This window comes from Lissotriton helveticus, chromosome 9 (genome assembly GCF_964261635.1).
Source record: "Lissotriton helveticus chromosome 9, aLisHel1.1, whole genome shotgun sequence".
NCBI classification, from domain to species: Eukaryota; Metazoa; Chordata; class Amphibia; order Caudata; family Salamandridae; genus Lissotriton; species Lissotriton helveticus.
Window position 1 is genome coordinate 256,336,044 of NC_136070.1, and position 26,284 is coordinate 256,362,327.

At 48.8% G+C, this 26,284-nt stretch overlaps 1 protein-coding gene across 3 annotated transcripts in view; it reads left to right on the forward strand.

Moving 5' to 3' along the window:
- Positions 1-26,284, forward strand: part of YLPM1 (YLP motif containing 1) — a 1,323,976-nt gene that overhangs the window by 1,093,171 nt on the left and 204,521 nt on the right. For 2 of the 3 annotated variants that reach the window (XR_013600905.1, XR_013600906.1), the window contains exons 18-19: positions 7,336-7,512; positions 7,820-7,861. The exons of the other annotated variant lie outside the window; for it this stretch is intronic. The gene's annotated coding sequence lies outside the window, so the exon portion shown is untranslated. The remainder of the gene's footprint in view (positions 1-7,335; positions 7,513-7,819; positions 7,862-26,284) is intronic. 3 annotated transcript variants of the gene reach the window in all.

Consider the following 26,284-nt stretch of genomic DNA (forward strand, 5'->3'; position numbering starts at 1 on the left):
ATCTTTCAGTACGGCCCAAGTCCCGGACTGTTGGAAGTTGGCTGTGGTTTCGCCTCTTTTAAAAAAGGACACACTGGACCCGACCTGTCCAGCAAATTATAGGCCTACCTCCTTGCTTTCTCTACTAATCAAGATATTGGAAAAACTGGCGACAAAACATCTGTCCAGTTTTTTAGGGACTAACACCTGCCTGGACGAGGCTCAGTTTGGCTTCAGACCAGCCCATGGCACTGAGTCTGCACTGGTGACCGCTTTGGATGACCTTCGTTCGTGTGTCGATTCTGGTCGAGCAGCTTTTTTGGTGCTGCTCGACATGTCGGCCGCGTTCGATACAGTCAACCACGCCATCCTGATCAGGAGACTTGAGGAGAGTGGGGTAGCCGGCCGAGCCCTTGACGGTTGGCCTCCTACCTTAGTAACAGACACCAAGTGGTAGCCTTACCACCCTTCCGTTCGGACATCAGGCGGGTAGGGCAGAGCGTACCGCAAGGGTCGGCCATCAGCCCTATTTTATTCAATCTATACCTCCGCCCCCTGGTCAGTTTAATCAAGACCTTTGGCATCGCGGTCATCAACTATGCGGACGACACGCAACTTATCTTCTCGTTTGAGGGTAGGGATGCGGTGTCTCAGGAGACCTATCATCGCTGTATGTCAGCGACGTCAGAATGGCTGAGTCTTAACTTACTGCAATTTAACAGCTCAAAAACCGAGGTATTACACTGCTCCTCGGACTACATCCCTCGTCCTCTGCCACCGGAGTTTTGGCCCCCTTCCGTCCAGGGTATAGGGGCAGCAGCAGTCTCCACTCGTAACCTGGGGGTGCTGTTTGAATCCAATCTGCAGCTCGACGCGTTTGTCAATAAAACCGTGCCAACGTGCATGCTGCTGCTCCGAACACTGCGGAAGATTTTATCTTTCCTTCCGGCCCATGCTCGACCAGAGGTAGTGCGTAGTATCATCTTAAGCAGGCTTGACTACTGCAACGCGCTACTTCTGGGTGCTCCGGCTGCCCTAGTGGGTAAGCTGCAGCGAGTGCAGAATATGGCGGCTAAGTTGGCTCTCTCCAGGCGGCGTCTTGATTCATCTTCCTTAGCGCTCCTGGACCTCCACTGGCTGCCTATCTCCCGGCGCATTGAGTTTAAGGCATTATGTATCATTTTCAGGGCCCTTCATGGCCAGGGACCCTCCTCCTTACAGAGGATGTTCTCCTGGTATGTCCCCACCAGATCTCTTCGTTCCTCCTTGGCATGCCTGGTGGTAATTCCCAAAATCCTAAGGACGCGGATGGGCGGACGCTCCTTTAGGTTCACTGCTGCCAAGGTATGGAATGGTCTACCCCTGTCCTTGAGAAGCATTGATGATCTCCCTTCCTTTAAAAAAAGTTTAAAAACTTATCTCTTTCCCAGGTCGGTGTAATGGCATAAGGCAGTATAAAGTTGAGTATGGCAGATCAAGTCAAGCACCAGGATACCCTAAGGGTGACAGTATAGCGCTATACAAATACGTCATACAATACAATACAATACAACTCCATTGGCTCCCCTTGCTGGCCAGCACCATCTTCAAAATCAGCTGCATCATGTACGAAGCCATCACAACCAGCACCCCTGCTTATCTTGAAAACAAGCTAATGATTTCTGTTGGTTCTGGGTACACCCGCAGCCAGGACATCATCAAACTGCAGACTAAGAATTTTAAAAAGGAATAAAACAAAACAGTAGGCCTTTTACATCTAGGATTCCTGGATCTGAAACAACATCCCCATATAAATCAGCACTGCCCCAACACTGCTCCGTTTTAGGGAAGAGTTGAAGTCTCGCTTCTTTAGAGAACACTACATGACAATGCACTAACCATTCACAACTCTGCTTACTCGCCAACTTTTAGCTTACTTTTGACCATGTACAGCGCTCCACTGCCTTTTAAATACGTTTGTGCTATAGAAATACCGCGTGCATTCATACATACTTTCTTTTTACTCAACTTCCACTCATTTGTGTTTTTGTTTTATTTATATACCATTTAATCTCTCTGCTGCTTGCCTCGTTGAGTTGTCTCTTTCAGTTGCTCTGAAAAGGCCTCACCACATGTCAAGTGTACAACCATTCCAGTGTTGTGATTCGTAAGGGAGGAAAAAGAAAAACGAAATTGCATAATTGGATCATACTTTTATTGACTTAGGGGCATATGAAGGTAGCCGTTTGCGATTCGCAAATGCCGAAATTCCGCGAATTTCAGCGTTTGCGAATCGCAAACGGCGTCTTGATATGTAGGTGCCACTTAGCAAAATAAGGAATCGCAAAAATTGCGATTCCTTATTTTGCTTATAGCATTTAAGGAATCACAATTTTGCGATTCCTTAAATGCTATGTAGGTGTGCTTAAAAAATTGTGATTTTTGCATAAGGAATCGCAAAATACCACCTACTTCAAGTAGATGGTATTTTGCGATTTCCTTCAAAATGCATTTTTTTTTAATTCAAAGTGCCATCTGGCACACAGACATGCCCTTAGGGCATGTATGTGCGCCACATGTACTTACAGGCACATTCCAGGGGTGCAACAGGTGTCCTTTGGACACCCTGGCACCCTTGGAATTGCTATTCTCAAATTGTGATTTTCAGACAGAAAATCGCAATTTGAGATTGTATCCCCATTCATTCCTATGGGCCTTTTGGCCCATAGGAATGAATGGGACACGCATTACTTAATTGTGATTCGCAAATAAGGAATGTTAGAGATTCACAAAAAAATTGAGAAATTTTTACCTACATTCCATTTTGCTATTCTCAAATAGCAATTCCTTAAAAATCGCTATTTGGGAATCGCAAAATGGAATTTGCCTACATGTGCCCCAATATCCCTAAAATGTGGTTTGCTTTGTACAAAATCACAGCCTACCTTTTATTTTAATCTACTTATTGAGTATTTTCACGAGAACCATCTTAAACATAAGAAAATGAAAACAGTGTTTATTTGTAACCATAATCCGGCGACAACACTTTAAATCCCTTTAATACCAAATAACATCATTCAGTGGCCCATCAAGGTTTTTTTGTGTGTGCAGGGAGGGAGGGGCAGATCAAGTAGAGAGCTCTTCCTGCTTGACCTTCTCATCCTCATGCCCCGAGCTGCCCCCTCATGGAAAGTGGGAACAAATTCTCTATGTAGCAGCTTCCCAGCCCCAAAAATGTCACCTCTTACAAAATATTTTTTGTCCTTACTTCAGACATCCAACGCTTACACTCTGATGGTTTTCTGTCAGTATCACCCTGCTTGCATAATCCTTCAGATTTTCCTCCAGAGCCTTCACTGCTTCCTCAGTATTTTCTGTATCCTTAGTACCGCCTTTTCTCATTTTGTAACCTCTCACGAGGACTGCCCCTGTAACGTGTTGTTACTCAGTATGGTTTATTTACAGTCTGTGAGCACTATTTTATTAATGACTCTCCTAACTTCTAACTGTGAACAGCAAGGCATGCCTTCATCTTTATTAATAGTACCAATGGCGGCCGCACTTTTCTTTTCTGCGGCGCGGCTCTTCAAACTCTATTTTTTCAATGTTATATGCTTTTAGTAAGCAGTGCCGCAGAGACACTGTGCTGCGCTGCTTAAAAAAATTTATAATATTGAGAAAATAAAGTTCTGTTGAGCCGCGCCTTTCTTTTCTTCAGAGTGGCTCGCCAAACTCTATTTTTTTTCAACATAATATACTTTTAGTAAGCAGCACAGGCGGCGTGTTGCGCTACTTACGAAAAACATACAATATTGAAAAAATTGAGTGAAGCGAGCCGTACCTTTCTTTTTTCGATGCCGCTTGCCAAACAATTTTTTCAATATTGCAATTTTTTTAAGCAGCTCAGCACGCCGCCTTCAATTTTAACAATGGCAGCTGTGCTTTCTTTTCTCCGGCTCCCCCGACTTCCTTCTCTCTTTCTCGTGCCATGCAGCGAATGCAACAAACATTTGCAATGCTATAGGTCTCTTATTACTAAAAGTTTGAGCTATTGGCATTGCAGATAATAATGCAACGCCGATAGCTCAAACTTTTAGTAATCAGAGACCTATTGCATTGCAAATACTTGTTTAGACATTACAATTGGATTGACACATTTTTCCTTTGAGCATAAACCTCGATCCTGAAAGCATTGATGCCTTATACCATGCAGTTTACAATATTCACTCGGTGGAACAACTGATAAATGAGGCGTTAATTATTGCAGAAAGAAAGGTTTAATCGCGTCTGCTGGATTCCTGTTACCTTAAAAGGACCCATCCGAAACACAGTAGCATATTTTGTTTTAGCTTCCATGGCCTGTTGTACAATAACTAGTTAAACTCTAAGTGGCTCAAATCAAGCGGTCCTGGGCACTCCAAATAGGACCATTGTCTTTTTTGTGAGATAAACTGAAGAGAAGAACTAAGAATTTGTGATGTATGCCTCGTACTGCTTTTATTATGCGTATGAAGAAAGTGAAACTAAGGAGGTCCTGATCTCCTTCACTGCTGGCTTAATTTGGTATTACATTCTGTGTCAGAACTCTATTTTGAAAGTCTTCCCAGTCCACTGTGGTTAGGAGTTGTCTGGTCTTTGTCAGTAGAAAGATTATGCCCATGATTTGAAAAGAGCAAGTTGCATACTCCCCCACATCAATGCCTTAGCTGACATTACTCATACCATTTCACCAGGGGCGTAACGCAGGCCCCTGATACACCTGCTTGGATGGGGGGGGAGCACGAGCTGCTGGGGGGCCCCTCCGCACAATACTCAGGCCTGAGTGCTCCAGATTAAATCCGGAGCGGGGCCCCTCCGTGTACCTTTGAGGGGGGCCCCCTTAACTTTTGTTATGCCACAGCATTTCACCTATAATATGTCATACGCAGACAACACAGGATTGACAAAACTCTTCCCCATCTTGTGCTCAACACAATATCAAAGCCAAACCTCCATTCATTATAGAACAACACAGATAGGATTAACAGAAACTACAAATTCACAGGATCGCATCTTGAGATACTAACCTGGGTTGTGATGCATATATAGAAAGCGATATGCGGTGGCCAAACAATCAACTGTTGTCCCCTGACCCCCTCTCCCCCTCAGTTGAGTGTAACAATTGTTTTGGCATTCTTACCCCCACATATATTGCAAAACACACATATAGATGGAACTCATTTTACTTTGATGTTGCTTTCATGGTCCCAATTCTGACTGGGAGAAACTATGTCCAGTTTCAGCAAAACTATGAACATTTTGAGTAAAACTGCATTGGATACAAGTGATCTGTTGTCCATGCAGCTATGTAAGAGATCACACCAATATCTTTCCTACTATCTCTTCAGCTGTTGAGTCTAATGGAATGGATGCAATGGCTAATTGTTTGGGTTCATTGACTATTAATGTTTGCTGCTAGTAATTTCATATAAAACCAGTGTGCTCATTGTGACTGGACAGAGAAAGCAACTAGCCTGTCTGTTGGGAGTAACTGGTTACTGCAGAGAGGCACATGGGGCTGAATGTATAGGACTCTTAATAAACGATAATACGAGCTGAATTTGATAGCTAAAATTGAGGCTTGATGTATTGTCTGTGACCATAGAGCATCAAGCATGGCATGCAGTATTGAGGTGTGTCTCCGATGTTCTAACCATTGTGAATACACTCGATTAGAAATTGAGAAAGCCTAAGTTGTCAAGACTAATGTTGCCTTACTTGAAGGTTGTGTGCTGTAGTCAAGCTTTTCTGTTTGAAGTGGAAGTACAGGATGAATCCTCCTTCTCTTCAATAACAGAACATATAAGAATATTCATTACAGTCTCTGATTGAACTTCACAGCAGCTTTAGAGCAGTAGAACGAATTTATTTATAGCTAAACTTGGCTACTGTGTCCCCTCTGACTACTCAGGCGTGCTACTGCAATGCCCCCACTTCTTGTTTAACTCAAGCAGGGAATTGATGGATTTATTGTTAGCATTGGAAAGACTGTCCTCATGCCTGCGACCTTGCACACTAAATAAGGTTGCAGTATTCCACTTGTGGGGTGCAGCCCAAGTTTCCATCCGTCTCCACCCTCTTTCAACCGAAATTAAAAATTACGAAATAGTTGTACAAATGCTAGAAAACCTGATAGAAAATGTGTTCGAGGGAATTCCTTAGAAGATGTAACACCAAATACGTTTTACTCTTGGACAATCATTAGAGGAAAATGTGGCCAAATCCATATTTAAGGCGTCGGAATAAGATGGACATATTGCACAATTACCTAAAAAGGGTAGAATGCAAATGATGTCTTTACCACACATTTAACAAACATTTGTAATAGATAGTGGGATAAAAAGTGCACAACTTGCAGTATGCTAGTTGTAATATGTATATATGGCCGACACTCGAACATTGTCCTTGGCCAAAATGTTCAGAGCAATTAATTTCCATTTGACCAGACATTACCCCCCCCATGTTTCCCAAAGGCATTGCCAATTTTCTAAGTATCTTTACCACCACTTAGATCATGGACTCCTGCCAGCCCCCTCGAAAAAGATTGTGGTTTCTATTTGCATAAATTTGGGCTTTCAAGCTACTCAACAACGTTTTTACCTGCATCTGCTAAAATATTTAGGTCCTGTTGGTGGTAATTCACAATTTTCAGGGAAATACCTTTCAAATATAGAAAGGTTTTAGAGACACCAGCGTTTCTTCAACAGATAATTATTTTTTCTTTTGCCTTTAGACCTTATGAAGCTATGCATCTTGCACAATTAAAATTCAAAGTTCCGTCTCGTTATCCCCGTACAACAAAACTGTTGGAGCTAGGGGGATTTGTGTATTTTGCTCATTCCGTACACAAATGTCCTTGTTTAGAGAAACAATATGGTTGCCGCTCATTGCTGAAATACATGTAGGGATGTAAGAGCTTTCATGACATACAGGGAAGCAGTGGTTTTGTTATTCCAGTAAAGTGTTAAGGGAATTTCTATCCAAGAAGCCTGACAAATGTGTCAATACCTAACGTTACACGTGAGTGCAGTCTTTTCTCTAAAATGTTCGGTTCCCATTTTCTTGAATAGGGCGGGGGCTTCGTCAAATGAGCCCCTGTGCCATAGCAACATGTAGTTTTGCTTCATGTTGTTTATCAAGACTTGGGACCTACAGATTTGTTAGCCATTTGCATGTCCAGTAAACAGTCTTCCCACCAGTTATTTTATGTAGATGCTCTTGAGAAGTTGAGGAAATTAAAATCTTGTTCCGATTCAGAGATTTTGTGCATGAACTATAGGTAATAATTTTGGGTGCAGTTTAGGAGCTACTTGTCAATGTACCTGTTCTCCACTGCAGGGGTTCCACGAATACCGGAACAGCCAACTATTCAAATCTTGCTCCCACATCCCTCCTACCAGCCTTCTGTTACCCTCACAGGGCTAACAAGAGGATTCCAGGGAAAAGGGAAGGGAAAGAGAGACATCTGCCAGCCCCAAAAGGAATGAAACATCTTCAGCTGTTCGCATCTCAAAGGTATGGGAAGGGATCATTACCCTGCAATGCTGATTGCCGACAGAACACAGGATAACAATGATCCTACACTCACAAGTAGCCTTACGTGCCTGTACCTTTGCTTTCAAAACTTGTTCCCAATTAACCCTCCGCACCTATTCGTACCTGTGGCTACTGAATGGTTTTCTATGGCTGTGATTTCTTTTTACGGCTGATTGCCATGTTGATAGTGAAGATCATAAAAGAAGAGACAGTAACTGTTGATACCTGCTACTAACGTACAGTGCTTCTTCACAACCTATTCCCTTTCCTCCTTCCTGAACTACAGGCTCTTCATAGTCAGCGGACTGTTAGATTTTCTGCATATCTGGTAAGCACAACGTATTGCTTTTTTAAAATTTAGCTACGTTTTTAACACACAAGTGTTGCTTCTCTTTGTTGGGGAGTATGAAAGCTATGTTTTAATCACAAGCTCATTTAGTACAAGATAGTCTACAAAAATGTTATATTCCAGTCTTTAGATATGAAGACTTTTCTTTATTAGGAGTTTACTGATTACAAGGTTACTTTACAAACCCTACCTCTATTTCTGTCTGTTAATATAAAGAATTTGTTAAAATCACAATATCTGTTATGCTGCTCAATATTCCCTTTTAAAGGATATTTTCACAGGTGCTAGCAGACCTATCCCTAGTCCCAAGGTATTTGTTTTTGTTGTCTTTGCCTCCGGACAATTCTTTAGCTTTTCTTGGTCCTCGGCCAGGCGTTTGCTGAATGCTTTGCTGAAGTGTGACACTCTTCAGTTCTTTACCATGCTCTAATACCCTTCCTTATTGTCTGTTGATGGTGCAGGGCAGCGTGCAACAAATAGGTGGGGGTTTTATAGAATGGACTTTCGTATTCTGGGCTCGTGTGAGAGGTGTGTAACTGATGCAAGATATCAAGCGAGCAGGGGAACTCCCAAGAGGGCCAGAACTGGATTGGGAAGTAGCTAAGTCTCATTTCTCATAGGAGGGCACACTGATAAGTCTTTGTTGCCTTAATGTTATCTTCTGGATGCTTGCGCCTGATAACGACTGATAATCACATGGCTTTCCACACTGATTCTCCGATAATTGGTCCAGTGGTGGTTATGGACAGTGCATGTGCTTTGTTTATGGCTGACTCCCCAGGTTAAGGATTGCACCCTTTTGTGTAGGAGCAATAATTATATTATTCAATAGGTGCTTTCAGCTCTTCGCACCACTTTCTGAACTGAAACTAGCTGTATCCTAGATTCTGATGGATACTTCTAACTGTAGATTCCTCTGTTTGTGAATAATCCCCCAGGCATCAGACTAGCTTTGGAAACTCAAAAGCAGTATTCCTGCACACCGGTAGGTGGTAGAGTGCATCTCCGTACCAATGTGTTACACTCTGTCAGTAATGAGTGGAGCTACATATAAGATCCACCTAAGCTTGCTGAGGTCAGTTCCTTTTGTTCCATTTCTTCAGACGTGGTTCCCTCTCATCTTAGAGTATTTGCATAAGTTTTCTTCTTACCAGTGTACAAGGGAAATGTAATAAACAACTGGTTTTAAACCTTGTTGGTACTGTCTCAAATACATGTCTGTGACAGACCCTCACTCTAGGCAAACCTTCTGACTCTTGACACATTGCCCTTACCTCGTGGCAGAGGTCATAATTTATACCAGCTCTTTGGTTCTGATTAAGATAATGGCGACTATGATGTAGGGGACAGATTTGTCCCACATTATCACAGTTGGTTTGTTGAAGAACTACAAATACCAGTGGTCTAGACACCTCCCCTGACACTGAATTCCTCTCTCCCTTGGTGCTGCCACAGAGGAGAGTGCTTGCCCCAGTATTGGAACTTTCATAGAGTCCCATGCTTTGTATCATTCCCCGTCGTCGGAATGGGAGCCTCGGTAGTATAAAAACCATAGAGACAAAAGAGAAACCCAGGCCTAGGCCTCATCTCATTTTGTATCCTATCACCCTCTCTTTGTAAAAAGAGACCAAATTTTTGCCAGAACCAATCAGAGCAGCCTCACCCTCTGGAACCTTCCTGAGAGAGCTCAGAGCCTCAGATTTTTCTACCGCACGTTGTGCTAGGGAGTCTCCTCTGAGCTCTGCTCAGTTTTTCTCAACTTTCTGGTTGATTCTTCTACATTTTTTCTTCAAATTCGAGATGTCTGACAAGGAGAAGAAGGCCTTGTTTAGGGCCTGTGCCTCTTGTGGGAAAAAACGTCTGTTTGTGGAGGACAAGCATGAGAACTGTATTTACTGCTTGTATCCGGACCACAAGGCCCCAGACTGCAAGATCTGCAGGACCTTCTCCAACAAGACTCTTCGTGACAGAGAGGGTCGTCTGTTAACCTGGCTGCAGAAAATGAAGACTCGCAAGGAGGTGATCTCTTCAGATGAGGAGGATTCCACATCTTTTGCTTCCTCCCATCGATCAAGAAAGAGGGGTAGGTCTCCTACTGCAGCTTCTACATCGGAGGCCCCTCTTCATGCCTCTCACAAGATCTCTGATAGGTCTGAGAAGGCTGGTCCCCTTCAATCTCCTCACGGAAGTGAAAAAGAGAGGCAGGGACAGGCTGCTGGTGGTGTTACAGCCTTGAAGGACAAAGAGGAAGCTGTTCTTCCTTCTCCTCCGTCCAAGAAGAGTAAATCCAGTGACAAGCACCTTGCTGTCGCTTCTGGCTCTGCTCAGGACAAAAAACAGCGTCCGTCGACGACGAAAACACCAGGTACGTCGACGACAGTTCCATCAGTGAAAGTTCCCGCTCTTTCTGTTCCACCGTCGACAGGATCGTCGACGGCAGGGGTGTCTACGACGACATCGTCGACGTTCAAGATCCCAAGTTCGTCGACGCTGACGACGGCCACGTCGACGACGGTGACGAGCAAGCTGCTGTCGACGGCCGCGTCGACGACGAAAACAACGTCGACGACGACCACCACTTCCACACCGACGAGGATGGTGATGACGACGAGTTCGTCTACGAGACCGTCGACGACATCGTCGACGGGGAAGATTGTGTCGACGAAGTCTGTAATCCCGTCGACGATTCCGCCGACGACCGGGGCTCCGGTGACGACGGCACCGTCGACGGGCCAAAGAGTGGTGTTAAGTATTCGGAAGATGAAAATTACACCGGAGATGACTTCTCCACGACGAGTGTCTCACCATGTGCCAACAATGCTGTTGGATGATGATTCTGAGGAGGATGAGATAGAGGAAGATGACACTTATGGCCCTGCATATAGTCCATCAGAATAGCATGTCAAGATGCAGGACACGGACACGGAGGAGTATGTTGAGCGGGCGGATGCCCAGCTTATCCACCCATATGGTCAGGAGGAACGACGCACGCCGGTCTTGGGACAGGGCATGGTGGCCATGCCCTCTTCACTTATTTCTGATTTGCAAATGATGCTTCAAGATTATCGCCAGCGGTTCCGTCTGAGCAGCCGGGACACTCTGCATCTACTGCTCCTCCCGTCCTACCTCAGGTACAACCGACTACTAGTCTTCCAGTGAGGTCCTCTTCACCACCGCCGAGGCCAGCATTGGTGCGTGTCCGTACTCCGGATCCCTTACCAGTTCAGCCGGTCCCTCAGGATACCTCTTCGGATGAGGAGGTGATACAGGTGGACACTGGGGTTGACCCGTTGCAGGACCCTGACTTGGATCAGGGGGACAGTGCACCGCATGATCCGGACGCCTCTAGTCGTGACACGTCCGTCTCCCCTCCGGTGGATATAGGGGGTTTTCATCATCTGATGGAGCGGGCAGCTAAGAGGTTTGGCTTACCTATATCAAAAGAGGAATCTGAATATTTCCTTTATGACTTTAAAGAACAATATCAAAGATCCGTCAAGTCTATTCCCATTATCGAGCATGTATGGGAGGAGGGCATGAAGATCATGCAGAGTCCAGCCACGGTGATTCCAGTACTCCCCAGGCTGGAAAAGAAATATAAAGCTCCGGAAGGCAGTCCAGCTTGCCTCCTTGGTCAACCAAAGCCTGACTCAGTGATCTCTCAGGCGGCACAGAGCAAGTCAAAGAATCCGTCCACTCCGTTGACCACACCTCCGGACAAAGACGGCAGACGTCTTGATAATGTTGGAAAGCGTTTTTCCTCTATGGCCAGTTTACTAGTTCGGCCGGCAAATGCACTTGCCATCTTGGGCCGTTACGACCGCCAGATGTGGTGCGACATGGAACCCCTCGTGGAACTGTTACCTGAGCCCACTAAGGAGGAAGCCAGGAAGGTACTGGCAGAAGGAGAAAAATCTTCTGCAGAAGTAATTGACTGCGCAATGGACATTGCTTCCACGGCGTTTCGAGCCTTGTCCGGCTCCGCTGTGTTACGGCGTCAGGGTTGGCTGAAGGCCTCCTGGTTTCGGCAGGAGGTCCAGAACAGAATCCTAGATCTCCCATTTGATGGGGAGATGCTGTTCGGGAAACATGTGGACGATACCCTGCAGAATATAAAGAAGGACACAGACACGGCAAAGTCCTTGGGCTCGCTCACCTATCGCAAGGTCCCCTTTAGGGGCGCACGAGGTAGAGGATTTGCGTCTTACAGAGGAAACCAACAACGATATTCCTCGCAGTCTTCTCAGTCCTACAAACCACAATACTCGAATCAGCGACAAGGACAGTCAGCATCTTTCTCTCGCAACCAGCCGCGAGGCCGGCAACATCGACTAGGTCGCGATAACACCAAAAGACAATAGCGGCCTCCCGGCTCTACCTACTGTTCCTCCCCTCCCGATCACATCAGTGGGGGGCAGGATATCACTTTGTCTGGACAGTTGGAAGTCAATAACATCGGACCAGTGGGTCCTCAACATCGTAGAGAGTGGACATACGTTGGAGTTTCACAACTTCCCTCCAACGCGAGCTCCGGACGCCATCCGCACAGGACATCTGGGATTACTCCACCTAGAAGCCCATCAATTGTTCCTCAAAGGAGCGATAGAACGGGTCCCACTCTCTCAGAGGGGCCTGGGGTTCTATTCAAGGTTCTTCCTGGTGCGGAAGACGAAAGACACTTGGCGTCCCATCCTAGATCTTCGGGAGCTCAACACCTATCTCGTGAAACTCTCCTTCAGGATGGTCACTCTCCAGGAAATTCTTCCTCTCTTGAATCCGGGCGACTTCTTGGCGTCGCTGGATTTAGAAGACGCATATTTCCATATTCCAATACACCCAGCTCACAGACAATTCCTTCGCTTTACAGTGGGCAAGAGCCATTTCCAGTTCAAAGTGCTTCCATTCGGCCTTCGGTCGGCACCGAGAGTGTTCACCAAGGTATTGGCACCGGTGGCGGCTTTTCTTCGAAGACAATCTCTCGAGGTCTTCCCTTACTTGGACGACTGGCTCGTCAAAGCACCGTCGTTCCAGGAAGCTTCGCAAGCAGTGTCTACTTGCCTCCATCTGTTCCGCTGCCTGGGCCTTCAGTTGAACGAACGCAAGTCAGTCCTACTGCCTTCCAGGACTGCCAGGTTCCTGGGGTCCGTCTTGGACACCACGCAATGTACAGCTCGTCCATCAGAGGAACGACAACAAAAGTTAATGGTTTCAGCTCATCTACTCTGCAGCAGAAAATTCCTGTCGGTCCGCCAATACAAATCCCTTCTCGGATCGATGTCATCCTGCATACCATTAATACCGCATTGCAGGTTACGAATGCGTCCTCTGCAGGAGGAGCTAGACAAGCAATGGCGCCAGGCAGAGGGGTCATTCAACGACAGAGTGGTCGTGACATCAGCTATGAGGACGGCGAGTGAATGGTGGCTTCAGAAAGCCAATCTCACCCAAGGCCTGACGTTCAGGATCTCGCCTTCGCCCATGGTGGTGACCACAGATGCGTCGTTGGAGGGCTGGGGCGCAGTTCTCCGAGAGCTTCAGGTCAGTGGCCGCTGGAGTCTAAGTCAGCGCCAGTGCCATATCAATTTCCTCGAGCTGACAGCCATTCGGTTGGCCTTGCAAGCTTTTCTGCCCAGAGTGGGCAACCGTTCAGTGCTGGTCCGGACGGACAATACGACGGCCATGCACTATGTCAACAAACAAGGAGGTACCAAATCTCAGACTCTGTCCGCGGAAGCTCAACGGATTTGGGATTTCGCGATTCTCAACAACATCGCTCTGAGAGCCGAGCACCTGGCGGGAACTCTCAATGTCCAGGCGGACGCCTTGAGTCGCCAGACGGAAGTAACTCACGAGTGGGAGTTGAATCAATCCATTCTAGACGGAGTGTTCTCAGTTTGGGGGACGCCTGCCATCGACCTCTTTGCTTCGCCGGAGAACGAAAAATGCCGGTTCTACGCAAGCAAGGTTCACCATCAGGGGTCCCTAGGGAACGCTCTTTCGATGGCCTGGTACAGCGCGTTCTTTTACGCTTTTCCTCCCATTCCCCTCATTCCTCGAGTTCTCAAGAAAATGAAGGCGGAACCCTGCAGGATGATTCTAATTGCTCCAGCATGGCCCAGACAATTCTGGTACACAGAACTACTGCGGCTCTCCCAAGCTCCTCCAATTCAGTTGAAGCCCATTCCGTCTCTCTTGTCCAGGACTCAGGGGCAAGTTCTCCACCCGGATCCGAGATCCCTCCACTTGACGGCGTGGCTCCTGAACACAGAGAATTCAGTCATCTAACACTGTCTCAGGAATGCAGAGAGGTCTTGGCTCAGGCCCGAGCACCAAGTACCAATAAAACTTACAAGGCAAAATGGAAGAGATTCTGCTTGTGGTGTCAACGGGAGGGTCTCCATCCTTACACTTCCCAACCTCATCAGTTGTTGCCGTATTTGCTATCTCTGGCTAAATCTGGCTTGGCAAATTCATCGATCAAGGTGCATCTGGCAGCCATATCAAGGTATCGGCGCAGTTCCTCAGGTCCTTCCTTATGGTCCTCTAGGGTTGTGAAACAATTCTTGAAAGGATTATTCCGGATGTATCCGCCAGTCCGACCTCCTCCTCCAGTGTGGCAACTCAACCTGGTATTGGCGCAACTTATGAAAGCTCCGTTTGAGCCTGTGCATAAAGCAGACTTGAAGTTCCTATCTTGGAAGCTGGCCCTCCTTCTGGCCCTCACATCAGCGAGGCGGGTGGGTGAGCTTCAGGCGCTTTCCATAGTACATCCATTCCTGCAATTTACGCGGCAAGGTCTGGTTCTTCGGACCAATCCCAAATTCATCCCGAAAGTACCATCTGAGTTCCACTTGAATGAACCGGTGATCCTGAAGACCTTCTTTCCACACCCTTCTACACAGGCGGAGCGGACGCTCCATTCTTTGGACGTTCAACGATGCTTAAAGTTTTACTTGGAGCGCACACGTCCCTTTCGGAAGTCAACTCAGATGTTTGTGTCCTACAGCGCACCTCGCAAGGGGTTGCCTTTGACAAAGAGTGGCATTTCTCGCTGGATCTCCAGTGCGATTCAGTTCTGTCATCAGGAGGCCGGCAAGCCACTGGACTGAAGAGTCCGTGCACATTCCACAAGGTCGATGGCTTCCTCTGTGGCTCTCTTTTCAGGAGTGGCCATTAAGGACATCTGCAGGGCAGCTACGTGGAGCAGTACGCATACCTTCACGAAACACTACTGCCTGGAGTCTGCAGGACGAGATGATGCGGCTGTTGGTCAGGCAGTCCTGCGGAATCTGTTTCATTGAGAGGTGAGCTTTCCCTAAGATCCCTCCATCCTGGTGAGCACATTTTGTTTGTTTTTACTCTGTTTTCTATATTGCTTCTATGGTTATGTGATGCCATGTATTTACAAAATGTGTTCTTGGTAATTTACTGCTAGCTATTCTGATACAAAGCATGGGAATCTATGAAAGTTCCAATACTGGGGCAAGAAAACAAGTTACTTACCTGTAACTTTGGTTCCCCAGTATTGGTAACTTTCATAGATTCCCATGCGCCCACCCGCCTCCCCGGGGAAAGCTCAGCCTTGTTACAGAGTTAGTGGCGGTTTGCACAACGGCTACGAAAATCTGAGGCTCTGAGCTCTCTCAGGAAGGTTCCAGAGGGTGAGGCTGCTCTGATTGGTTCTGGCAAAAATTTGGTCTCTTTTTACAAAGAGAGGGTGATAGGATACAAAATGAGATGAGGCCTAGGCCTGGGTTTCTCTTTTGTCTCTATGGTTTTTATACTACCGAGGCTCCCATTCCGACGACGGGGAATGATACAAAGCATGGGAATCTATGAAAGTTACCAATACTGGGGAACCAAAGTTGCAGGTAAGTAACTTGTTTTCTTCTTTTGCTACCCTTATTTGAAGGGCTGCAGAGGTCCTTAATCTCAAGTTCTGTACCATGGAAGCAATACCAACGTCCTCACGGAGATTCATTCGCCTGGACAGGCACCTACTGAACCGCTCCTGCCATTTAACAAAGCCCTTACAGATATCCTCTGGCACTCGTGGGCAAAACCATGTTCTGGGTCAATAGGAAGGCAGGAAGGTAGCTCATTGTCACAGACCATTGCTGGGTGAGCCTGACTTCCTGAATCATTATGCAATGTCAAAGAGTCTGTGTGAGAAGTTGGCCTGATATATAATGTTCACTATTCTAGTGAGCACTTTGTATCAGTCCAAACAACCCTTATTGATGATTGGTTGTAAGTCAACCTTATAGACCAGCTATCCTAGTAGCATGGATACGAGCAGTCTAAGGCTAAGACTCTAGAGGGCGTGTTAAGCCAGCTGTTTTACCATCACATTACCCCTTGAACACCAAGTGAAAGGACACCACACAAGTTGTTATGAAAATAAATGTATATTTATTTCTAACAAGTCTACCCTGAACTCTTTATGAGTCAGGGAGCTAAGCACAATACAAAACTCTTAAGAAAATACTTTAAGTCGCACAATTTACACAGATGCCAGAGGGGCACGAAAAACCATATATTACAAAAGTGGAATGCGAATTACTAGCAGGTAAGTAACTATTCTCATAGACTTTAGAAACGCTAGTCCTACAATACTAAACACTTAGATCAGTTGCAGGAGGCCTGTGGACGTCGTGTGCAGAGTGGGAACTCTCACGCGTAAGGCGGGAAAAAGTCTATGGAGGCTAGTAAAGACAAAGTTACTGTTCTCGGGCGAACCCGACTAGGTGGGTCGAAAACGGGAGTGGATCCGAACACTTAGGGTGTTGGACTATGCTGGAGCACCGGAGTACTCAGGTTACCTAGCCCAGGGGCTGCGGCTGCATAGGGTTGAAGTTGCGTCGGAAACCCTCGTTGAAGATCCAGGAGCCTGAAGAAAGAGTTGCTGGCAGGCGGCCAGTGAAGAAAGTTCGTGGTGATCCAAGCCTGGATCAGGGAAGAAGAAACCTGTAAGCAGAGGGGACCAAGTTCTGAATCACCAGCCAGTGATTTGAGTGGGCACCAGGATGGCACCGGACGAAGTCACCTCAGCCAGGTGAGTGGGCGCTGCTGGGCTCTGCAGTCTCTCGGACCAGGAGGCGTTGTCGGCGACCAGGATGGAGGTGCGAGCTGTCCCACGAAGGTACTTGCTGTCGACGTCGCTGGACCCAGGATTGGGCAACAAGTCTTGGCAAATGCAAGGCCCACGCGGTGGACCTAAAATGGCGTCTTGAGTGGACCAGGAGGGTCCAGGGTGCTCCTCTTTTGGAGGGGAGCAAGGGCTAGTCTGGAGCAACCAGGCCAGCAGTAGTTGTCGTCGTGGAGCGTCGGGAGAGGGCCACTAGCCAACGGGCAAGCGACCTGGACAACGCGGTGAGCAGCAGAAAGCAGAAGGGCCCCACGCAGATCTCGTGGATGCAGGGGGGGCTGAACTTCGGTGCTGGAGCTGCTCAGGGTCGGGGCTTCTCTTACCCCAAAGCACTCGGTCGAGGGTCACTCGGGAGTCGTGCTGGTCAAGCGTCGTGCAGTCTTGGAAGATGGCCGGTCCCTCGAGGTCTCGTCACACCCACGAATCACAGCTGGGCTGATGATGCAGGTAGAGGTCAGAGGTGCCAGGGAAGCCGGTTCTCGTCGAGCTGGGCAGTCTTGATCCGGTGAGGAGACTTACAGCAGACCGCGATGCTTGGTTGGTGCCTGCTGCTGCAGGGTGACTACTCCTTAGTCACAAGGGAGAAATCTTGAGAAGAGTCTTGAGTTCCTTCTTGAAGAAAGTAGTTTCAGGATTCAAAGATGATCTGATTTGGAAGGGGGCCAGTTCCTACCTTTATCCTGCAAAAAGGGGCTGGCACGCGACTAAGTCCTGCCCTATGGGTGGGACTAGGAGGGGGGTGGTTACACCCCTCTCTTTTGGCGGGCGTTCCCCAGGCCAGGGGCTGGAGTGCCCCTGGAACTGGTTTCAGCCGGCCTATGCACAGTGAGCACCGGGGTGCCACTTGCAGTCACCTTCCTCTAAAGCCCTGCCTACCTAAGATACACAAAATCCTGTCTGGGACGGTGCTGGCACCGCCCCTGGCAGGAAACCCTTTGTCCTTGCCTCCTGGGCTGGGAGGACTCCCAGCAGCAGGAGGGCAGACTTGTGTCTCGGTAGCAGCATCCATTTTGTGGAGCTAAGGCTCTGTTTGACTTTAACCGGGGTTACAGGCTACATACATGTCGTGTCCCTCTAGAAGGGTGGAATGCTAACCTCGTCGCCAGAATTGGCGAGGGGTTAGTATTCCAATTCGTATGACACCTTACTCGACATGTTTTGATAAAGCGATACCAGAGTTGGCACATAACCGCGAGGATTATAATGCACTTAAGAGTATATGGTATGCGATATCATGGAAACGGCTAAGGGATGGATCCCGAAAGCCGCAGACAGGCTCAGCTCATGCCAGAGCACTATCTCACACGATTCCAAGCACTCTGCCTTCAGGATTGTCAAGGCCTGCCATAGGAGTGACTGATAGGAGATCTGTGTGCCCATTTAGGTTTAGATATAGGTATACTATATCTAAAGCAAAGGGTGATTACACCACCTTGCCCCAGCTGTCGTGCAGCCAGTTGTGTCAGATTTGGATGGCCAGCCAGGGGTGGCATAATACATGCTGCAGCCTACTGGTAGGCCCTGGGTACACCTATGCCCTGGGTACCTAAGGTACACTGTACAGGGACTGATAAGGTGACTCAGTTTCCAATTAGATATGTACCTAGGGTACATGGAATCCATTTTACAGAGAGAGCAGTAGGCCTGGGGTCCTGAATAGCAGGGCCCCAGGTCAACTAAGTCAGAAAACCAGCAAAACACCAGGCAAAAAGTTGGGGGCAACCATAGTCAGGGATCTACCTTCCTACAGTCGGGTGGTGCAGATGTCCACCAACAGGCTAAATACGAACGCCTTTCCTACAGCCCCCCCTGACAGCGATTCTAAACGCATCAGCACGTTCTCTTCTGCCAGCCTTGCCCTATGTTCTGCCAGCTCCATCTGCCTCCTATGTCCTACCATTGGTTCAGGTGACCTACGGGAATCTTTTACTCAAATTGTCCTGAATACTGAAAAAGTTGTTATTCGGCCTGGCCCGGCCACAGCCGATTGCTTGGGTTAGGCAATGGGCATGAGTGGCTGCTTCGCCCACGCCTGGACTGGATGAGGTCTACGGGCATCACATTGCCTCCTTGGGTTTGTCAGCAGCTACCAGGTATTATCCCCAACAGTGCTGCCACTTTCGGGGATACACCAGATATTTTCTATATTACTTGTCCCTGCCGCTGGCACAACAAACTTCTCAGGCCCTTTCGTGGCTGAGGCCATGGCTCCTAGATGCAATGTTCAGGGCATCGGGGAAAACTTGTAGCTCTGTCCTTTTCGACGCGTATCCACCCTATAGGAGGCAGGATCCCAAATTTCCTCCAATGTCCTCTAAATTGTTCCACAGAGCTACGCTCTCCCATTTCTTTCAACCCCACTCCATCTTTCACTCCCATGTCAGTTTTTCAGCAGCTTGCCTTTTTGGCCAAAAGAGCCATTCAGAAAGTCCCAGGCGCTGGCGTAGGAACTGGATGTTACTCATGCTGTTTTCTTGTGCTGTATGACCAGAGGCCTTTGTCATATTTTAGATCTCCACCCTCTAAACACCTTCCTGCAAGAAGGACAAATTCAAGATGCTCACATTGGCTCAGGTCATGTCTTCCCTGGAGACTGGATGGTAGCGTTGGAAATGCAGGACACTTATTTCTATATTGCTGTCCTGCAGGCCTACCAGTGTCATTTGCTGTTTGCAGTGGGCCAGGAGAATTTTCAGTTTGTAGTGCTCCCTTTTGACCTTCAAACGTGATGGTGGAGGTCTCTGAGCTCCTTCAGAGGTCAGGTTTGTCAGTCTTCACCTACCTTGATGACTGCTCGTTGAAGGCGTGCTCACACCAGGCAGTCATAGATCACCTCCCGATGATGGCAAACCTAACATCAATGTTCACTATCAATGTTCCAAAGTCACACTTGACTCCTTTGCAGGCACTTCCGTTTATTACAGCTATCCTGGATATGGTGCAAACAGCCAGGCTATTTATTGCCACTTTTGGTTTTATTCAGTAGGCAGGTTAGCCTTTTTTGAATAAATGACTTATGATGAAGTTCTTTTAAGGTTTGCAGCAGTTGTTTCAACCAAAGCCCTTTGAGATGTCACACTTGAACTTAAATATGACTCTTACCTTTATGTACACCTGTTTTGAACGAATGCAATTCTGTCCAGCGCATCTTTTGCCATTAAATCGGTCTTTTTTACTTGTCATTACACCAGCTTGGCCTGTGACCGACATTCAGGAACTTCCAGTTAAACTGCCGGATACATCATTTTTTCCTGACAAACAAGTTTTGAAAACAAAAACAGCATTCCTTTCATGTCCCTTCTGGCCTTCTTTGCGCCGCCTCACCCCCCAAAAGAAGAGTGTTTGTCATTTTTAGATCCGAAGAGAGCCCTCAGTTTCTACGTTCACCATACTAGAGACTCCTGGGATCGTTGATCAGCTTCTTGTGGGCTTCTCAAGTGCAAAGAAAGGCAAGGCAGTTCAGAAAAGAACCATCTTTAGGTAGATAGTCGTCTGCATCAGAATATACAACTCACTAGCTAAGAAGCAGCCGCCACCTAAAGGATAAAGGGTTCATTCCACTTGAGAAAAGGCTGCTACTTCTGCGCTGACACGCACCGTGTCTGTCCCACAAATCTGTTAGTCTGCTTCTTGGGCATCAGTGCATTAGTTCATGAAGCACCATTGCATTGACCATCTCAGTGGGCATTTTGATCCTTATATCGTGCAGGATATTTTTGTCTGAGCCATTTCACAAACCCACAATCTAAGGAGATACTGCTGTGGTACTTATTTACAAGGTGAGCAATGTATATTTAGAAATGTCCATCAAAAGAGCAAGTTACTTATCTTGTGTAATGCTTTTTTTGGGTGAAAACTCTAACCGCATATTTCTCACCCCCCTCCAACCTCCCCGTTCTGTGGAGTGGATTATTTTCCATCTAAAAAGGTCCCAAACTAGAGCTATGCACACTGGTCATGCCAATTTGCAGATGAGCAGGTCTTGGGTTCAGAATTGTATATTCAAGATTTTGATCGATCTTTCCTCAGAAGAGTTCTTTATGTCAAGCATTTATGTGGCCTTTTTCATGTCAAAGTTATTGACCAGAAGGGTTCTTATTTTGAGATACCCATTATTTCCCCATTTCTGAAGCCAACTGGAGATCAAACCACTGGGGCTCATTCAGTCAAATGGTGATTGAACTATTGAGCTCACCATTTGAGCTGGTGCATAGTTGATCCTCTGTGTTTTACCAAAAACATTTTTGGGTTACGGTTAATTGAATTGTTTAGAAGAGTAAGTGAACTTTAGTTATTTAGTTTTCATAGAGGATCCAAATTCCAACAGCCTCGATTCTCTGCACTAATCTCATGGATGTACGTGCCTGCCCACTCACTCCTCTGCAGTGCATTGAATCCTGCAGTAGGCTTGGGCGCTCTGTTTCATTGGCTGCTGTTGACATTCACGTTTCTATAATCCACGTTGTCTAAACATGTATATCCCTAAACTAATACCTTAACCTCCATGGCAGTGTATGCCCTATAAATGTATATAAGGTAAATAATTAAAGCAGATGGTCCGTGCTTAGTTTGTAAAAGAATGAATGCAGTTTCCCAAAGGTCTGCTCAAAAGCCCGGGGCCAGTACAATTAAATGTCGGTGCGCCCAATACCAAAGCTGTGTAATCTCAAACTCCTCTTAGGCACCTCTAATCCACTAACAGATATTCCCTCACTCTTTATTTCACTCATGCAGGTTCCTGCTTTCTCCCTCTGTGAGGGGTTTTCCGTCTTTCTCTTCCTCTGTCTTTGCAAGTTGTGTGTTTTTACCTTTCTTGATATTGGAAATTTCTGTTGCTAAAAAAATGATCACAGGTGGCCTCCACCGGCAATCACCTGTTCAAATTAAGCACTGCATATGGTTGATTTAATCCGTGCCGAACATTGTTTCCAAACTGGGGAGAGGATGTGGCGTTACAGGCAGAGCTGCCAACATTGAACCTGTGGAACCAGGTTCTAGTCACCGCGCCGGCTCAACATCCTGTGATTCTGGTCAAATCACTTAATCTCCCCATGTCACAAAAATGAATGTTACCATCTGTAACTGTGCTAATGTAATGTAAACCGCTCCAATACGCTCGGGTCGGGCTTGCGCTATGCAAAATTACAAACAAAATTAATAAACAAAACCAGTCTATACAACTTTCTACATTATTTTCACCTTCCCATATTATTTTTACCTTCCCATCTATGCAGAATGGATAAGATTGCACAGACCTAATCCTAAAAAAGATCTTTCTAGGGCATGGGAATATTGTATGTGTAGAGGCTTGAATCTTTTGGTGAACTGTACTAGAGATTCGGATTGTTTAAGCAACCACTATCTGGTTTGTTCATTTTATTAGAGTTTGCCATAATTTGGTGAATGAGACTCCTTCCAGAGGATGTTTATTAGCCAGTGCACCTGGGAATGTTATGAGTTGTAGCCATTCTAGTAATATGTAAATTATCCACTTGGTCTTGCCTATGTAATGTCTTAAACATCTTTACTCGAATGCTCAAGTAGTGGCACTGTTTAGGAAATCAGCAACTCACCAAGTAGTGCATTCTTCTACTTGAATTATCTGAGGGTTATTCTAAAATTGATAGGCATTACCGAAGTAATCTTCAAATCCTAAGGAATCTGCACTGGAAATAGTATCCATTAGATGAGTAAGTTACTTTCCTTAGCTAACTGATTCTGCTCAATACTCTTTCCTCTGCAGGTCCTTAATCACCCGCCCATTTAATCTCTGGATGTTCTTGGCCTTCATGTGGCAGCATCTATATAACATTGAGGGCACATGAGCTGCAGTATCATATATAATCGTTGTATGTGTTGTATCTGAAAGAAACAGGTTAGTATTAGATTCCTTACCTTAGAATATCCCCAGGCGTCAGTCTGGATCCGGAAACTTTTGCGTAGCAGTACCCCTGCGCGTCGGTAGGCGTCGTCTGCAGGCGTCCCCTGCGGCTCCGCGTCGTCGGCGTCGTGCGCCGTGATGACGTCGCTGGAGTATATAGACGCCGCCTCCGCGCGCTGACGTCAGTTCTTCTTTTTTCCGCGCCAGTTAGCGCAGATCCGAAGAGCAGTACTCCGGTCTTTTGACCAAGTTTTTTGTTAACTGATTGATCTTTACGGTGCCGGTAGGATGCCCGGTTTCAAGAGTTGTGACGAGTGCGACCGCATGATGTCGGTCACCGACCACCATCGACTCTGCCTCCGGTGTCTGGGCGCGGACCACGACGTGGAGTCCTGCGTCGACTGTCGGGCCTTGACTGGAAAAGCTAGGCGGGAGCGGTCCCGCAAGCTTCTCGAACTCCGGTTGTCGGCCCCGCGTCGAGAGCGGTCCCGGTCCGGTCGGAGGTCGAGGGAGCGGTCGAGGGAGCGGTCGCGGAGCCGCCATGGGCGCTCCGGGAGTCGCCACCATTCCTCCGGCTCGTCAGGTAAGCACAAGAAGTCGGGGCGTCGCCATCGCACCCCCGACTCCCCCCGACGCCCGCGTGCTGCGGCCGGGGGCTCGGGTGACCCCACCCCCGCGGTCCCGCATGGGTCGCCGACGCCGTCTGCCCCACACCTGTCGGTCCCTGGGGAAGGCGCGTCGCGTGAGGAGATCGAGGCCTTCCTCATTGCTATGAGGGCGAGGTCTTCTCCGGCGGGGCCTTCGGCGCCTGCGGGCCCGTCGGTCCCGTCTGGGGGCCCGAGCGGTTCGGGTGCTCCTGCCCCGGCGCCGCCGGTGGCTCCGGCCCCGGCGCCGCTGGTTCCCTCTGGTTCGTCGCCGGCTGGTCTCCCGGCCTCTCCGGCGTCGGTTCCTGTGGGCCAGCCCATGGTACCGCCCCCGCGTGGTGCAGCGACTCCGCCGTCGGCTCCGGCCGGCGTCGGGTCCCCGGCACCGACGCCGCGCGGCGCCACCCCCCTTTCCTCCCCGACTCCGGACTCGGAGCCGGACCGGCGTCGGCCGACGCCGGACCCGACGCCGATGGGGCCTGTTGACCCCGATGTCTATATCGTCGACCCAGAATATGGGTATGACGAGGAGGAGTATGGAGAGGGTTGGGAGGGGTCTGAGGACCCTCTATCCCGTGCCTGCCAGTACGATGTGGACTGGGTAGGTGATCTGGGTGATGCCAGTGGCCTGGACGAGTCGCCCAACCCTGGGTTTGTCTCTCCGTCCCCTGTGGCGTCCGAGGCGGGTGCTGCCTATTCGGTGGTCCTGATGAGGGCTGCCAAGGCCTTACACCTTGAGCTCCCCGTCGCGAAGGTCAAACCGAATATCCTGACGGAAGTTTTTAAACCGCAGTCATGCCCCCAGGAGCCTCTGCTGCCGTTTAATGAGGCCCTGACGGATGTCCTTCTGGGCACCTGGTCCAGGCCCGCCTCTGGTGCGCCGGTTGACCGGAACGTTGCCAGGCGTCACCGTCCCTGCGCGGACGACCCTGCCTTCCTGTCCACCCATCCCTCCCCGGAGAGTCTGGTGATCCAGGCCTCCACTTCGCAGTCCGCATTTCCGTCGGCTCCGCCCGACCGGGAATCAAAGAGGTACGACCAATTCGGAAAGAAAGTGTTTTCCTCTTTGAGTGCTGGGCTGCGGTCTTGTAACACCGCGTGCCTCTTGGGCCGCTACACCCACTCCCTGTGGGATACGGTCGAGGAGTGTTTGCCGCAATGCCCCCAGGAAGTGCGGGACAAGCTCACCCGGGCCTTTGTTGAAGGCCGGGATGCGGCGCGGTACTCGATCCGTTGTGGTCTGGACACCACGGACTCACTGGGACGGGCCATGTCCACTACGGTGGCGATTCGTCGCCATGCCTGGCTGAGATCTGCCAACTTCTCACCAGACGTCCAAAATACGCTTATGGACATGCCATTTGATGGCAGTCGCCTATTTGGTGACAAAGCGGACCACGCGCTGGAGCGCTTCAAGGACTCCAGGGTCACGGCCAAGTCCTTGGGTCTCTCGACCCAGACCCAGCGCCAGCAGACGGGTTCGTTTCGGCCCTTTCGTGGCCAAGGGAGAGGAGGTCCCACACGTGCTGCCAGCCACGCGGCGCAGAGCGCTCCCCAGCGCGGTGGCGCCCGTGGTTTCCGCCGTGGTGGCGGTAGAGGCCAGCGTCGTGGTCAGTCCACGCCTCCCTCCGCTGCGGCATCCAAGCCTTCCTAGTCCGAGCTTTCGGGCTCACGTGACGCCAGTGGGTGGCAGGGTTCGCCATCACCACTCCCGCTGGCGCGCGATAACATCGGACAGGTGGGTGCTGCAGCTTGTCCGAAGGGGCTATGCCCTCCCCTTCGAGTCCACTCCTCCAGCCATGCCACCGCAGAACCACCGTGTGTCGGGGGACCACTTGACACTTCTGCAGGAGGAAGTTACGGCCCTCTTGGCCAAGGGGGCCATCGAGCGCGTTCCTGGGCCAGAAGTAGGGTGTGGTTGCTACTCCCACTACTTTCTGGTACCCAAGAAGGACAAGGGAGGCCTGCGTCCTATCTTGGATCTACGGAACGTCAACGGCTTCCTCCGGAAGGAGAAGTTCAAGATGTTGACTTTGGCTCAGGTCTTGGCTGCTCTAGACCCACAAGACTGGATGGTAGCGTTGGACTTGCAGGATGCGTACTTTCACATCCCCGTCCTGCCGGCCCACCGGCGTTACCTGCGGTTCACGGTAGGCCACGAGCATTTTCAGTTTATCGTGCTCCCATTCGGCCTTACCAGCGCCCCACGGGTGTTCACGAAAGTGATGGCGGTGGTCGCAGCTCATCTGCGCCGGTTAGGGGTTTCAGTCTTCCCCTACCTCGACGACTGGCTGTTGAAGGCGGGCTCGCCCCAGACAGTCGTCCACCACCTTCAGATGACGGCAGACCTCCTGCACGAGTTGGGGTTTTCCATCAATGTGCCGAAATCACACCTGTGTCCCTCTCAAAAGCTCCTTTTCATCGGAGCGGTTCTCGACTCGGCGCAGTTTCGGGTTTATCCCCCGGAACGGCGGGTCCGGGATATTCAGGCTCTGATTCCCATCTTTCAGCCGTCATCCCGGGTTTCGGTCAGGTTGACGCTGCGGCTTCTGGGGCTGATGGCCTCCTGCATCCTTCTGGTGCATCACGCCAGATGGCGGATGCGGGCTCTGCAGTGGGACCTGAAGTTTCAGTGGGCCCAGCATCAGGGCAACCTATCCGACCATGTCCTGATCTCGGAGGGCACTGCGAGACAGTTGCAGTGGTGGCTTACAGACCGCGATTGGGTC